We start from the raw sequence: 18,215 nt of genomic DNA, 5'->3' as shown, positions 1-18,215 counted from the left end.
GCTGTGGTTTACCGCAGCTCTGCCTGCAGTTGGTCGATTCACTCTATACATGCACACTTCACACTGGCAAAAACGGAACCCGAATTCGAATCGTCGCTAGCCTGGCAACCGGAAATATAGCATTTTCAATGAAAAATCGGACGATAAATCGCTTGGGGATGTTTTCATCCTTTACAGGGCCCGGGAAAATAAACCCCCCCCCCCCCCATAAATATTCTGTGTCACAGAAAGTATTTTACAAACTCATCTATTTTAAGAAACTTTGACGTAGAACTATGTCGTTAAGAAAAGTCCTGAGGGCTGTAAAATGAAAATCTAAAATCGGGACAGGTAACGAAATCATATTCCATTCCAAACGCTTATCACTCGCTTAGTTTTCGACGGGGTTTCTACATTCTTGCGGGAATCAATTGAGGCTTAGCTATGCATTCGCTTAAACGCAGAAAATTGCAAACTATTGTGCTCTTGAAGGTTGGCAAGCCTGGTTGAAACGCAGATTTCAAATAATCAGAATTGAACTGTGTGCAAGAATGCGATTCAATGTTGCTTTTTCTAGCACGATCAAAATAATACTATACCTAATCAACCGGGAATGCACACTTTAAGCGATGTAAGAGTCTGCGTTCGGCTCAAAGAACTATCATTTCAAATATTGATACGCAACACACATTAACGTTGCGTGCCTGCATTGCATTTCAAATATTGTTACATGATGCGGGATTGTATTGTTCTAATCAAGAAAAAAATGACGAAATTTTATTTTTGACGTAGAATACGTCTTACGGCAACATATACAGGGACCCAATTTCAATACAGGGATCCAATTTCGAAAACGAAAACATCAAGAGTGTCACGAAAATTGTCCAACTTCAAACGTTTTAAACTCAGTCAGTTTCCAATCGATTTCCATCATTTTTGCAGCAATCGATTCGAAAATCATTTAAGCATGAACGGGATGCAGAAAATTGTAATCTGATTGTTAGAACTATTGTACTACTGAAAAATGTTGAACATTGTCGAAACGCAAATGTCGACTTTTGATTGGTCGCTTGCTGCCTTTCCCCAGAGAGGACGACGGAATTGAGTACCTAGTTAGCCGGGAATGCACTCTTTGGGCTATATAAGACACTGTTTCTCCTCAAGCAAATCATTAGGGACGTATGACCGTTTGGGGTTAAAGTCCCTTCAAAAGAAATCAATCAAGCAATCACGGTGCCCCGCTGGACCATTATTATAAAAAAAAATTGTCCATCAAATCCTGATTTAATTCTTCAAATTGACTTAAGTGTGTTATTTGTATGGCTTGGTGGCTTTAGTTTAATTTAAATGTTACGTTCTGTGAATTGAATGGGAAAAAAATAATTTAAACTTGTTGTGTTTCATACAAACCCACACACAAACACGCACTCACATACACACACAAATATTCACACACGTATACATATATATTACACATAAATTTTGAAAATTATGTATCATATTTTCCTAATTAGAAAGAGTAATCTAAAAAAATATGTACACAATAAGAGAATTTAGCCTCCTTCTCCTAGCTTGTGTATCGAATAAAACGATTTTTAAAAAAAATCGCATTTCGCACGGAGTAAAACCAATTGGTAGTTACGCAGTTTTTAATTTTTCTCGAATGTTTCAGAACAAAAAAGTTTCTTATAGTGTGTTTTAGTGTATTAATTTTAAAGCAAGAAAGTTGAATCAACAAAAAAGTAGGTACATTTTGGACATATTGGCTTTTACTCCAACCATGCAAGAAAGGTAGTATACACGCAAAAGTTGGGGTGTGTGTAACCAGATCATTTATGAGCGAAATTAGCGCATTTACTGATTAAAATTGGAACCATCACAACGCATGTGCGTTGAGCATAACGCATTTGATGTTCTAGCGTATTTTGAATGTATTGCGCAGCTCCAAACCACTACACTTATAAAGCATCATCCGATGTTCAGAAGGCTGACATCGTTAAAACAGTGCAACCAGCAATCAGTACTGATAAGTTGGGTACTGACTCCATTGAAAAAATTATTGTCTGATCGATTCACTTTAATGAATCAGGTCATTTGAAAACATCATTCAATCATTAACAATAATCAAAAACATGAGATTAGTCCAAAACATGTTGCATTTAATTATGACTCTGGTTTCATTCACATGCATTCGGTTCTGCGTTACTGGCACCAGCGTCAATAACTTCCGCGGTAACAAGGTTCGCTATTGGCTGTTTCGGTTGCTGGCGATTTTTAGGGATGCACGAGCCGTTGATACGCACCGACTCGCGAAAGTAAAGAACGGTTTTTTGAGCGCCTCGAAACTGATCGTTCGCCCGATGCTGAAGTTTACCGAGACATTACCAATTTTTGTGTATATGATACATATTCTGATTTTGATCTCTGTCATTGTATTCCTTGTACAACTTTTGCGTTATGCGTATCACGCATTAGTTGTGCGAAGTCAGAGCAAATTCTACGCGAATTGAAAAGACACATTGGATGATTAAAGCTTGAACTTTTGCGTGTAGTAACGTGCTGATCAGATGAAATAGATCGCGCGCATCGTTCACGGTTACGGAATGAAATTTGACGACAAGTCCAACCAAATGATCTTCACTTCAAAGCGAAAGAGAAAAACAAACAGTCCACTCAAAACTCAAAATGAACCTCACCGAAACACTTTTTCACAGACACTGACCGATGCCTTGACAATCTTTGTTAACTGGTAAACTGATTTTGTTGTCTTGCTTCCATCGCATGAAATATAATGAGGTGTTTTGACAGTTCACTTCCATGCAAAAAGCGGGAAGAGAGAACTCTGAAAGGATTGTAAAAAAATAACGTTTATGGATGCTTTTTTTCACTTTCACTCAAGAGTGTCACAGATATCAACCCTGGCCATGAGAGTACGCTGGTTCCAAAACTAAAAATAAACTAAAGCTGTTACGAAATACACTGGCTCGAAGTTGATTGTTTCATTGCTCCTTCCAGATACAAATTACAATCCGTCCTTCTCAGGGCCACAAAAACGTCCTTGAGGCAATGTTGAATTTTATAAATTTGCATATGACCACAGTTTTACATTTGTTCCAAGCTATTCAAGTAAGATTGTGCTAAAAGTTCTTGAAACAGAATTGTGGGTTCCGGTACAGAATAAGCTTCAGCCAGTTGTTGTACAAAACCTAATGAGTGGAGGTTGAGGTTATGGCATTGAAGTTGAATAAAGTAAATATGCCAAAAGCTTACTAATGGGTTGTAGTTTACTGTCTGAAGGTTTGAAAGGATCGGTCTACTAAGTGTTTTCTACAACGTTTTTTACTTGGTGCAATTTGACGTGGGATACCCTTTAACATTAACTCTCCAGGGCTTAGTGCCGCCTTTAATCAATACTTCAAACATGTTTATGAAGTTTCAAAGTGATTTTTCCGAAGTCCGTTTGAACGTTAATTTGGGCACTTGGGTTAAATAAAGCCAGTGCCAAAATACATACGCACCATCCACGAACCGTATCCAAAGTTGTAGCAAATTTCAAAAGAAACAATTTTGTTGAAGACATTATACTTCTATCTATTTATTTAAATGGACTTTTGTGGAGTTTTCTATAGATTGCTATTAAAATCTTTTTTGCTATTTAATTTTTATAGTGATTTTCTACAATTTTCTAATGTTTTACAAAATTATTTGCTACAACAAAACAAACAATATCTTCGAAGAAAGTTTATTTTTATCTCACATATATTTTTGGTTGTTGACGATTTTTACTAGAATAATTCGCTAATTTACACTAATTACTCTTAACTCAAAAAATAACGATTTTGGAGTAATAGTTTCTTCAGTAAAGTTGTTCTATTAATTATTCTCCATTTTGTAGAAGTTATAATTTTGTGAAGTAAGAAATTAGTTTTACTTTTCTCATTTTTGCATATAAAAATCCACTTTGCTGAGTAAAGTTCTTGCACATTTCGTAAGAAACAACTTTGTCGATGACACTATTCTTGTATCTGGTCATTTAAATGAACTAATGTGAAGTTTTCTCTATAATGCCCCTCAAAGTCATTTTTTCAATATAACTTTTTATAGTGATTTTTTAAAATTTTTCAATGTTCTACAATGTTGATAACTACAATAATAAAAAAGTTCACCAAAGAAAGTTTATTTTTATCTTTCAAGTTTATTTCGTTATCAAAGTTTTTTATTAAAATAATGCACTAATTTATTTACAAATATCTGCACAGGAGACAGCGAGGGACAAATACCTATATCTGGACTAAATGACGTTTTTCTTATACTTAAATAAAGAGGCACTATGGCTTTTAAGTCTAGTTTTTAGGGACAAAATAATTTCGATCACGTTTTTGCAGCTTTGGAAACAGTGTGCGTTGCAGAGATAAACTCGGTCTGACCGTCTGGCCGAAGATCATCCCCACCGCTTCTATAAAAGCGCGTATACCCTTTGAAATTCGAGCATGCATTTGCTTCCTCGGGAATAGTAATGGACAAATATTCGAACACGTGAATGCTTCTGGTGGTAAATTGTATTCACGTGCGCTGCTCTTATAGGACTGCGGGGTCTGACCAGAAAAATATTTTTTATTTTATTTTATTTTATTTTAGTCAACAAATAAAATGTTTACCCCAATGACCTCACTAATAATAACAATCAATTGTTCATCTTTGCATTGAGTTTACATCACGCGCAACAGCCCTACTCAGTCACTTACACCGGTGACATAAACCTGCCTTTCTGTCGCAATCGTGGAGATGCAGAGGTAAACTCGGTCCCACAATTATCACCGGATCTAGAGCTATTGTTTGACGACATGAACCCTGAAACCTCCTTCTCTGCAAATTTTTGAACGAAAAGCGATCGCGAATTCCTGATGTGTACTTAAATATGTTTTTTTTATAAAAAATGCTGGCATTAAAATTTGAAACTTTTTTTTAACTATTTGTTAGATTACAATTTCTTATGAAAAAAAATAGATTACAATTTCCGTCACAAGCTGAAAGAAAATGTTACACCATGCTGGAGACACTAAAACGAAGACTTGGCATCTTTTTGTTTACGCAGACACCTCAGACCAGAACTGTCAAATAGAACATCACTGGTTAGCCACGTAAAAATGAATACATTCTAAAATTTAAAACAGTTAATAACAAATTGTAACTCCCATCCACTCACCTTAAATCCCCACTAGCTCGTAGTCGGCCGCGAGATATAAAAAATGTGCCTCCCTCTTTCCCCTGCTAATTTAGAATTAAAAAAAAATGTACTTGGCTCCGTTAAACATAAAGTATATCGTGCCGTGTCAAATAAAATATTTTATTTTAAATTAAATTAAATTAAATATGTTTTGTCTATTTATTTTTTCATTCGTTTTTCATGCAAATTGATAATGACATTATAAACGATTTTTTGTTACCTTTTATAAATAAACTTTTTTTTTAAATCTCATTTCTGCTATTTTTTTTTGTTCATTCCCAGGAAATATTGCAAACCCAAACTGCGTTCCATCTACTATGGAAGGTTGCAATCAAATGACCGGATGTTGCAGAAAACGATTTACCGCAGCTTTGCCTGATGCTGGTCGATCAACACTGCACACTGAACAGTGGGAAAACAATTCCCAAAGTTAATTAAGCAGACAGTATGTGAAATGGAGAAAGAACGAAAATAAGCGAACTGGAAATATGATACAGATTTGGAAAAATATACCGCATCCCGACGGGACTTATTGAAATTCAGTTCGAAAAATTTAGCCGTACGGAGCACCTTCCGTAGTTGTGTCGCACTTACAAGCACGACGCAGACTGACTTTGGTCTCGATCACACAGGTCTATAAGAGTTATCAGCATCAGCTGACTCGTTTGTGTGTGATGAGACATTCCTTTCAGTCTATAAGTAACGTTTGCACAGCAGTGTGTGTAGTTAGGGATGAGCAATAGAATAAGTCGGCAGCGGAATGTGATACGATATAGATTGAGGAACAGTACCACCGTCCCCCGTAGTTTAATTGGTCAAAACACCATGCCGGAGACAGGGAGATTGCGGGTTCAAGTCCCGTCGGGTATATTTTTCCAAATCTCTATCATATTTCCAGTTCGCTTCATTTTCGTTCTCTCTACTTCATATACTGTCTGCTTAATGAACTTGCGTGTTAACGGGAGAAAGCTGTTGTTTAATTACCCAAACTGTATTGAACATTGATAACCAATCTGTATTAACCTGTTTCATGGTTCAAAATTTTAAGTTTAATTGTTAAACTTTTATCAAAGTCAGGTGATGCCATATGTGTGCACGGTCGAAAAAGATAATATACCCAATCAACCTTGAATGCATCTTTTAGGCTATATAAGAATCTGCGAACAACTATCACATAAAATATCAATATAAAATAAATAACAATATAAAATAACAACATTGTCGCCAGAGCAAACCGTCGGTTGGGGTTTATTTTCAAGATTGTGCGATCGATTCTCGAGTCTAATTCTGTAATCTGGAGCCCATATCATGCAAACTGGTCCTACAGAATGGAAATGGTTCAGAAAAAATTCGTACGCTATGCTCTTTGTTATCTCCCATGGCAAGATCCATTGAACCTGCCATCATACGAGGACCGTCTTCTTGGTATTCAACCACCTGAGGTTCGCCGTCAAATAGCCCAAGCTGTGTTCGCTGCTAAACTGCCCATATTTCAAAAATTGGCTAATATGCCATAGGCATCAAATCGAGAAAAACGCATTTTAAAGTTTTTTGTCGGTACAACATATTTTGACTGTTAATAACAACTTTTTTATTTAGTATATCACCCTTCACATATGCTGGAACCTTGCCGTTGAGTTGAAACAGAGAAATCTGCAGGAAAATTCCATGCGCCACGTATTTTCAACGCAGTAGCCGTTTTTTCAATTATAAACGAAAGGTCAGTTGACAAACCGGTGTGCAATTTGGCTAATATCCATACGATGTGAATTATTTCGTGCTCGTTGGTGAGAAAAATGGTTTTAAATTTCATAAAACAACACGGAAGCACAAGTGAGGACGAAAAGGACGACGAAACAATTGTTACGTGCAACAATAACAATATAACAAAAATATCATTAATTCATAATGATCTCACAATCAACTTTCCTATTTTTTCTCATCAAGTCCAAAATGAAATATGTATCTTCTCTTTATTAATATTACTTCTAATCAAAGAGCTTAAAAGCATTTTTTAAATGTAAAGATTTATGACAGAAGGAAACAGTCACACGTTCTGATCATTGGGTTTTGCAGCGCAACAAATAAATTCTTGTAGCTTCAAATATTCTTCGTGAAAAAGTCAAATTTGCAATTGCAAGGGCCTTACGATCGCTTACCTGTCGCCAATAACCAACAGGCTACAACACACTTTCGAAAGATAGACGAAACACAGTACAGTAATAATACACTGGTTCGTGAACATGCCACAGGTTGAAACATATTGGATATTAGCCAACTTCTCAATTATTTTGGATATTAGCCAAAATTGTTTCACATTTACTGCCTTCTTAAATGCATTTTTTGACAATTGGCTTCCGTAGGGACCTTGTTTAGGGTGTATACCATCACGAGAAACTGTTTTCTCGATTTTGGTAAAAATGGCATATTAGCCAATTTTTGAATTATGGGCAGTAAATTACTGACTGGCTACATCGACTGTCCAGCTATATTGGTTTAACTAAACATATACACCCCTGAAAGACCGCTGCGCCAAAGGAGTTTCTTATATCTGGAACCACGGAATCGACTATATGGTTGCCATGATCCAATTCGTGTTATTTGCCACCGTTATAATAATGTTTTCGAGTTTTTTGACTTCGAATTACCAATGAATACGTTCCGTCAACGGCTACTTGATGCTCATAGAAGATTGTGAAGTTTTTGCTGTTTCTTTTTATTATTCATTAAGACTTATCTTTGTCAGATGAATGTAATTGTACAAATAAATAGATAAATAAATAAATAAATATGCAACATGCATCAACAATGCGTGAATATAATGTCTTCTTTCCTAGCAGCAACACTTGGTCATCGATTGAGTTCCACTGTTTGCCGACACGGAAATGAGATTTATGCTGCATGCATTCATATTACATACGGAATAAAACGACAGAACTTGAAAATAGGCAGGGCCACTTACAACATGGGTTGATATCAAAACATTGCAAAGCATGATGATAATATGGTTAAAGTCTCTCTAAAACAAAACCAGACAAAACAAAGGATGATATTGTGGCAGTACGAATATCGTATGCGGGCTGATTATGATTTGTATGATAAATGAATGAAATTTGCAATTTCAAGGCTATAACACATATTTTGAAGACATTAGTAATCAATTTTTATCACATTGCAACTTTGATCAAAATCCACTTCACACATGCAGTATTTTGATGTTCACCACGACCCGATAATGCTGTGCATAAACAACATTCGTTTCATAAAATGTATTACACTTCATTCAAAATGCTGGAATGTCTTAAGAAAGAAGGTTAACTCGACTACACAGCAACATTTTGAACTCCATTTCTATGACTGCCACCAATCAACTTCAGCACGAATAGAAGTTGATTGTCTCACAGCCACACAGGTGCAATATGCAACAAGCAAAATCGTTATAAACTGTTGCGTGGCTGAGAGTACGGTACCTCCTGCCGTCTGCTTCCAACCGACACAAGAAGAATTTGTATGTCTTCTTTTCGAACCGATACGATACAACGTGTTATTCTGTTGTGTGGCTGACAGCTCTATCGGTACAGTTCTACTATTTGCCAACACGAAACGAGATTCATATGTAATACATTTGTATTTGTACATACGGAATAGAATCTCTTAGCGTTTTGCGAAACTGAAGAGTTGATATAACGGGTGACAACTAAAATTTTTGGATTTTTTTTCTACTACTGTCAACAAAAGGAGAAAGAACTTAAAGAAAAACTTAATTATCTCTAATGAAAATACATTCGTTGCGAACTTACAGAAAATATTGAACATTTGAGAAACGTCCGTTACCAGCCTCCCGACGATGTTTTCTTATGATGCCAAAACAAGAGCGCTTTCGCTTACAAAATGGTTTACCAAGAACTTTTTGACAAAATTGTTGTGCAGTTCATACCGAATGTACTTGCGGAATGCTCGTTGTTTGGACGCCATTTTAAACCGAGCTAAGCATGCATTGACAAAACAAAACATACTGGTTTAATAAGGAAGGATAGAGTTTTCATATACATAATATTATTTCTCTTTAAACGTGTTTGTTGTAGAGTAAAAAAGCCCAAAAAATTCCAGATTTTCAGTTGTCACCCGTTGAAGCTTGAAAAGACACTTATAACATAAATCTAAAATAAACATTCCGAATGAATTTTAGTGCAATAATTCACTGGTTTGCTATCGAAAAGATATGCTTATTATTATACCAAAAGTTTAAAAGAAACTTTATCTATACGTTGAGATAGTTGTATTCAAGATCTCTTAAGTGAATGTACAAAGAAATGCATTCAATATAGCACACTACACACGATTAATGTAGTATTGAAAAGATATGTCAACTAATGCACCACCAATTATAAGAAACGTTCACCATTCGTTCAAGAAATTGGCGTTTGAAATTCGTTCAGTGGTAGTAAAACAATATGCGTCTGAAGAAGGCACATTTTCGTTGCCATTTCCACAGCATGCCGATTAAAGTAAGGCGAAATCCTGCTACAAAAATGTTATGTTCCAGGTTGCTAGCTCAGCGGCGATTTACTAGTGGGAACTTGGGTCCGTTTTTCCTATTCTACAATGTCAGAAACCTTTCGAAATTTATAAATAATCACAAAACGTTAAAAATGTTAGAACTGTAAAGAATGTCAAAGACGACAAATACTAAAACACTTTAATCGTGATATGATTTTAATGTAATTAAACACTTAACATTAAAACACTTGAGAAAGTTTTCAACCTGTACGCAAAATTGATTAAACTGAATTGACAATTTATGCATTTCAGTAGAGCTGCAACATTGTAAACTAATTGGCAATCCTGTTCCCGAATTAATAAAATGAAAACAAGGTCTTAGTAACTTTCAAGAAAAATCTAATTTTCAAGACTGATTGCTAATTTACAACATATCATCAACATTGTAAGATTTCAGAGTTTCTTCCAGCGCAGATCGGGCGAATGGCCATCTGCAGGCATGGCGGCCAAGTGTCCGGTACTGACAGCATCTAGTAACTAACTAAATTTCCAATTAATTCTCCTCACCAGCCTCCCATTTCGTTTACTCATTGCATACACACAAACAGTAGTGCACTGAGTGTCGGAACATTGTGGCTATCCTAGCTTGAACTACCACCCCCTCGGGAGAAAGAAAGTTCATTCCTAGGTTTGCCTTTACATTTTGTGTTGAAAATTGAATTGAAGATGATTTCTAGAGCGTTACATGGTTTGCACTGCATCGCATCCCTTTATTATTCAATTGAGTCAAATTCAATTCATCACTCGGATTGTCGGATGATGATTCAATCCTGTAGTGGCAGAGAGGATAGGAGTAGGTAAAAAGTCGCTATAAACCATTGTTGGCTGGTAAACTTTTGAGGCAGAATATAGAGAGTAAGTTATTGCTCGAAGTTCGTCGCAGAGGAAAATCCCATTAAATCTTAATCGTGGAACACATAAAAACCAGACGCACACTCCAGTTGCCAGCAGTCGAACAAGAAACATCCGTATTCGAATTGATAAAGTCATTCGTCATTGCGATATTGCTGTTATATGATCATAAAACAACATTCAGATGGCCGCATGAAGCTTATGCTATTGAGATCTACTATCCCCCAGCCCTTGGTAGCTCCCAGCTCCCCGAAGTCGAGCGATAGAAACTTTCTCCACCAACGCCGAATGGACGAATGCAGGATGAACATGACAGCCCGGACAGGCACACATGGCAGTACCATTAATTTTTTTTCTGCCGCCCCCCCGTAGCTCGGATGCTCGCTACTACTGTCTACCGGAGTTGCTTCTGTGATCCACATGGTGGCGTAGTTCCGTGCAGAATGCAAATGGCAATTCGATACCGGCTGTCGCTGTCGGTTTGTTGGACAATTTCGGAGGCGGGAGGAGAACCTAGGGCACCGGGGCCATATTGGATAAAAGTTGAGCTCAACAGCTATATTTTCTCGATTCGAATTGTCAAATCATCCAAACGTATTTGTGGATGTATGTGGGTATGTGTGCTTTTCTGAGTATGAAAACTTTACAGACAACCGTGGATGAAGGACAGGATGGCATACTGTTTCTGCAGTTCTTTTCATTTTTTTTTTCTGTCGAAAGAATAGAAAAGAATCTTCCCTAGAAAACGACTGATACTGTTTATAATTTTACCATAGAGGTATGCTTCAGAGTCGATATGTAATAACAAAGATGATAAGAAACAGTATAAAGCTGATAGTTTCTTTCTTCAAGCGTCAATTGCACAAGGTCTCAGAGAGTCAACAGGACTTTGTTTAGGATTATGAACTGAAACATTACAGTTAACTACACGATAATTGCTTCTATAGGTACAAAAAATGATCTTCCAGAGCAGATATTTCAACTTGATTTCAAATATTTTATTGGAGAGTAACAAAGATTGACTGACAATTATTATTTTTCAATATGTAAGGATCAAACTTCAACTCATGTAACGCTTAAAATAAAAATTCCATTCTTACAGAAAATTTTATCATGAAAAAACTTCCAGGCTATGTTCAAGTTAAAAATTGAAAACTCCAAATTAATAAAAAAAACTGGTTTTGTGGATGTCTAAGCAACTCGCGACACTTTTGGTCAAAAATTATGTATTCTTTGTCCGAATGGCCATAGTGATTCTCATAGGGCTCGATACGCTTCTCACATAGTTCAATGTTAGTTTCAATATTCACAGCCTAGCTGCAAGAAATTGGCCGGCTTGCAGGTTGTGGATAGCGAAACGACCTCCTGGTATGAAGGGTAGGTTTAAATACAATGAATTAGCACCCCTGAACAAGCCGTGAGTTTGAGCCGGGAGATGCGTAATGGGCTCTACATTATCTCCCCTAACGACTCCTGGAATGCAGGTCGACGCCGCCATAAGGTATCGCGAACCTGGTAAGGTAGCATACCGAATCCTCTCCTAACCATGAACAACAAAATTAGAAATACGGAATGGATCAATTGGCAAAGACCTAGAATACGAACACAAAAACAGAGAACAGTGAACGATTGAAAATTGGATACTTGGAACGATCACTCAATGAACTTGTGCGAGCTGGTTTGCACATCGACAGGGAGTCAAAATCGCAGCGTTTCAGAAGGCCAATTTTTTTTCTTACTACAAAATGAACTGTGGAGTAGTATTCACGGTGCCACTGTAACGACTTCGAGAGAAGTGGTATAACGTTTGCGGTAAAAAATGGACAAAAATTGCCGATTTTTCATGGGTTTACCTGTAATCGCACTGACGAAACTACTCATGCATCATCAATCACAGTAACCCATGAGTTAGCGAAAAAAATTGACAGCTCCATCAGTCAAACTCTAACTGTGATGGCGAAAAATGTGAAGCTACACCGTTCAGAAGTGTGCGCGTTCAAAGAACGGTACCCCGCCGCGTCAAAAACGAACATCGTGCGGCACTTAGTGGACGCCGGGTATGCCCATTCCGGCATCTGCAACATCTTGACACTATTAGACAACGATCAGAGCATCAAAAGAAAACCCGGTTCCGGACGGCCAACGACCCTGAGCGACAAGAAGCTTCAAAGAATGCTGAAGAGAAACACCGAGGGAAAAGTGGCTAAATTGCTGCGTGCACTTGGCCGGGAGGTTGGTGCATGCGGTAGAACAGTGAAAAAGTATCTGGAGAACATGGACATACATGTCAGGAAGCGGCAGTCCCGTTCACTGGTCTCGGAGCTGCAGGCAATGACGCAGCGACAGCGGTTAAATAAGATGGTCAAGTCGATTTTCCCGGCGAATCGCGACGTGGCAGTGGTGATGGATGACGAGTTCTACCTCACCCTGGATGGCAACGACTGGCAGGGTACTTCGTATCTCACTTCTCCCATGAAGGTAGTGAGCACCGAGGTGAAGTTTATTTCACAGACCAAATTTCCCAAGAAGGTGCGGCTGTCGCTAACAATCAACGAGAAAGGGATGTCAAAGTTGCTCTTCTTTCGCTCCGGGCTGGCCGTGAACGGGAAAATTTATGGTACGAAGTGCCTGCTAGAAGTTGCGTCGTTCATCAAGAAATACCATAAGGGCAAAGACACGGTGTTCTGGCCAGATTTGGCGCTGGCCCACTACTCGAAGCGATCGTTGGAGAAGATGGAGCGGCTGAATATCGATGTGGTACCGGAGTCGGCGAATCCGCCCAACGTCCCCAGTTGCGTCCCATCGAGAACTTCTGGGCAAACTTGAAGCGCAAGATCTATTCCAACAATTTTGTCGCGGAAACGGAGGAGGAAATTATAAAAAAAAAGTGGAAGAGGTTGTTTATAAGAAACGACCGCAAGGTTAACGTAGAATCACGACAGCCTGTCTTATGTCAATAATTTTTTGCAATAGCTTTGGAAATACACTCGATTAGGGTTAATCATTTAATGGTGTGAAGCGATATATTTTTCCGTATAGTTTCGTATATTCTTTTTGCTTTAATGGAATGGAATGGGATAGCTGGAAAAATAGGTGTGACTAAATTATTTCCAGTTATACCATTCTACAACGTTCGAAAAAAAATACATTTCATTCATTCTGGCTCAGAGCGATCATTTGATAAGCTCCACCTTTAATTTTAGTTTTAAAGTTTTTTCTCAGTTTCGTAGCACGGTCAAAAATGATTTCTTGTGGACATTCTGTCGAGCCGGACCGATAGCACTCTCATGAAGGCAACAAAATAACATGTATTGTGTCGTGTTACGCGGCTTGGAAAGAAAAAATGTTTCCTTCCCCGTGTCGCATGGAAGCAGATTGTTGCGTGTTTGATACTGCCGACGGTAGACATTAGTATGAAGGTGGAAATTCTGCTGTGATGTCAAGCAATAACCGTCTTCTTCAAGACGTTACATCCTTGTTAATGAAGTGTTATGAATTTTCTAAAACGGACTCAGCATCGTGAGCAGAACTTGCTGAACTTTTCTGTTTGGAATCGGATTTGTTTCGCATATATTGCTTGTGATGCACAGTATCAATGAATTGTAATATACATCACACTGCTGCGCAATTGCAGCAGCATCAAACTGCAATCAAAGTTGCAGTTTAGAAATAACCATTCATCATGATCTGTCAAATACATTTAGTAGCCTTGAAAAAGGCTGGTTGCTGCAGTTGCAAATTTCATTCAATTATCGCATAAATGCTTCATGGTCCAGATAGCGCGTGATATCCGCTCTGACATAGATTTTTCGCACGTTGTGGAATGGGATAACTGGAAAAATAGGTGTGACTAAAGTCGCATAAAAGAAGATTGTTGCGTGTTTGATACTGCCGACGGTAGAAATGAGTATGAAGGTGGAAATTCTGCTGAGTTTTGTTTTAAGAAGCGATAGCGTTAGTGCTGCATTTCTGTTGTCTGCTGCCATCCAGCACTAGAACAAGTATATATTACAACCGGCCACCAACTCATTCTTGAGGCAATGTTGAATTTTTCTTGTCTTGCGAATGCTGAAATTAGCGGTTTTCCGTCTGTTACACATGATGAAAAATCTTAACTACTTCAATCATATAATTGTGGAGCACCAACAGGTGCTATTATATTTGACAACAGTAACAAACTGGCAAGTTTGTTCAATTATCATCATTTCGGATAACCATTCCCCGATGATTCTAGTTTTCCCGTTTTCTTTAGTATAATTGCCTGCCATTTCCAATAATTCAGCAGCTACCGAAAACTCCATAACAGCCGCCAGATATTCAGGTGCTTAGGTATCAACACGCCCAGCGCGATCAACCAGAAATTGAAACCCGGCTTTTCTTTCTTCTTCACGATCAGCAACCAACGTCTGTGTGGTATCGGCACAATCATGGAATGAATTATACATAAAACACAAAGCGCGCATTCTTAGTCAACTAAGTATATTCTGTCGACCTTGTTAGGAAAGGAAGCATTGTGCGACCAATCAGAGGTCGACATTTGCGTTTCGACAAGGCTTGACAATTTTCAATAGTACAATCGTTCGAACAATCAGATTACAACTTTCTGCATTTGAGCGGGTGCTTGGTTGATTTTCCAATCGATCACTGCAAAAATGACGAAAATCGGTTGGAAACTGACTGAGCTTAAAACGGTTGAAAATGGAAAATTTTTGTGACGCTCTCGATGTTTTTGGTTTTTGAAATTGGATCCCTGTTATGAAATTGGTCCCCTGTATATGTTGCCGTAAGACGCAATTCTACGTCAAAAAACGAAGCTTAGAAACATGCCTACACGCATGTTTTCGTCCGCCATGGCGAATGTTCCGGTTAACTGCCGGATGGCCGCTCGCAAGGGCGTAGAATTTTTTTTTGCAAATAAGATAATATAATTACCATTAACGGGAAATTTATCTAACTCAGTTATCTGTCTTAGTTTTTATTTTCATCACCATCTGAAAAAAGTGCATTATTTTACCGCAAACGTTAAGACAGCGTAATAGCTGGTTTAATGTCAAATGCCAGAAAGCGACGAACGAGGGGAACCATGCCAGGAGCCGCATGCTCACTACGACTACGCGTCAAAACAAAGAGAGATACAGGAAGGCAGGAGTCCGCCGTCGTGCCTTAGCAAAGTTGTAAAGAAGTGCCTTAGTAAAGTCGTGTGACAACTGCTTGAAATGGCGAGGTGATACCTAGTGCAGGGGTCACCGTCCCGTAGAACCTAACAGGCCTTTTAGTACATCCGAGTCCATTGCACGGTGGGAGTCCGGTGCCATAGTTGTTCATAGGGCGCTATGGCGACCTACCCTAGCCATGACCTCACTTCTCTGGCATAGACCACCATGGGACCACAAAGGCGACTACTCCATCATGGACAAGGCTAGCAACTGGAAGGGTGACCAATTAAACAAGGATTATAAAATCGAATCTCTTTGCGCGTGAGGCCATCCAGTGGTCTTCGTAGAAAAAGGCGGTGATGGATGAGAAATCCAGGGTTGCAAAAAGAGCGAATGCGTCTGTGTACACATCGGACTAATCGATAGATCGGTACCTTGCTAGTCAAGTCCATCTAAAAGTGCATGGGCACACCACGGTTCAAGGTCCGCCGTAAAACCAGCCGTTGTGGAGGTTGCGGGTAACCCTTGAGTTACCGTAGTAGGTAGGAAGCACCAGGAAGATGCTACGCGCCAAGACGACAGAGCAGCCAGAAAACCAAAGGAGGTCACGAAGGCGCAAAGCGGGAAGAGCGCCCTCATTCTCAAAACGGTTGGGTCGAGGTACTCAGAAGTCTCGAAAAAGATGGAGCACCCGCCGATCTCGCACTGAAGAGATGATACTTAAACTCCGAATGGACGCCAAGAACAAGGGAGCTACCTACAAAAACGGCCGAGAACGTTCTGGAAAAAGATGTTCAAGCTCGAGCACTCACCTCAGAGGTGACTCGCCAACTTAAGAACCTGAACGAAATCGCTGAGAAGTCCGACGTTACAAAAGTGCTAAAGGAGAAGTGCAGGGTGGAAATGGTCACTGAGTCAATCCGTATTCGAAAGGGTCCAGCAGAGACTACCGTCGCCGGACGCAAACCTGGCACTGAAGTAAGGAAAATAGGAGGTTATGTGGACAGTATGGCCCCTGGGCATACTACAGCAACCGGACGTTTGCTTCAAGTGCTTCGAGGGAGGACATAAGTCCTGAACCTGCGAGGGACTCGATAGGAGCCAGTTATGCAGGCGTTGTGGAGGTTCAAACTAGCTGCAAAACCACGGGCATAAGTGTGATGCAACTGAACCCGAACCATTGCTACGTGGCTCAGTTGCTGCTACACCAAGCAGCCTCTGAGTCGTTGTCTGACATCGACATCCCGGAGAGGATAAATGTGTCGCGGATAAGTTTAGTATGGCGGCCATATGAACGACAAGCAGGTTCCTGGTTCAGGAGGTTGTGTCAACCTCAAAAGAAGGTTGCCAAGATGAACGTAGTTTTCTACTGCATTTGTTATGCTTCATCACATTGTTCTGCCAGATGGTCTATCTATGAAGCTGACGGGCCTAACACCGTTGCTGGTGGATGGCTTCAACGCCTTGGTTGTTGAGTAAGAAGTCGCTCAACGAACCAGAGGGTTCAGATCTTGTTGGAAACTTTGGCGGAGCTCAACCTATATCTGGCCAACGTTGGACAAAATGTACTTACAGCAGAACAGGTGCGGTGTTGATCATCGACGTGACGTTCTCTAGCCCAGGACTGATTACGATCTGGAGAGTAGACGATGGCTACACCAATAGCGACCACCAGTCGGTTTACTATAGTGTAGAACACAACGTGAGGCGGCAAGTGACTGGTAGAACCAACAACCCGACCGTCCGCGGGTGGAAGATATCGCATTTCAATGCCGAGGTATTCGAAGAGGCAATGAGAAGAGAGCGCGGGGAGGCAGGTGGCTCCACCCAACTGCTGACCGACTAGTTGCCATGCTTTCGCGGGCGTGTGACGCCATGGGAGCCCTCGGTTTACTGGTGGACGGACGCGAAAGCCGACCTTAGCAGTGCGTGCCTTCGTGAAAGACGGAGGATGCTGCGTGCGCGAAACAAAGAAGAGGGGACAGAGCGCCGCGCAGACGGCGTATCATCGAGGGACTCTTTCCACGCCACATGCCAAGCCCCCGGCCTTCGGCGGTCGAGTCTCTCGTCCGACGTTCCAGTATCTCAGACATAGACCAGGTATGGTCGGCCAGCCAGCCTTACAACCAATCTGTGAGCGACGACAGCCGTGGAGGAGGCAAGGGTTACGAATGAGGAACTAATCGTGATCGCCAAATCCATACAGGTGAGCAAGGCACTGGAGCCGGATGGTATCCCTAACCTGGCAATCAGGCTGGCGATGAAAACGGCCCCCGGGCTGTTCAGGACAGTCGTGCAGAGGTGCCTGGATGACTATCTCTATCCGGACAGGTGTAAGCGGCAGAAACTGGTCTTACTGCCGAAGGCTTGGAAACCGCCAGGGGACCCATCGGCATATAGGCTCATCTGTCTGCTGGACACTGCGGGCAAAGTGCGTGTGA

The sequence above is a fragment of the Wyeomyia smithii genome, chromosome 2 (genome assembly GCF_029784165.1).
Source record: "Wyeomyia smithii strain HCP4-BCI-WySm-NY-G18 chromosome 2, ASM2978416v1, whole genome shotgun sequence".
Lineage (NCBI taxonomy): Eukaryota > Metazoa > Arthropoda > Insecta > Diptera > Culicidae > Wyeomyia > Wyeomyia smithii.
This window is presented reverse-complemented; position numbering follows the sequence as displayed.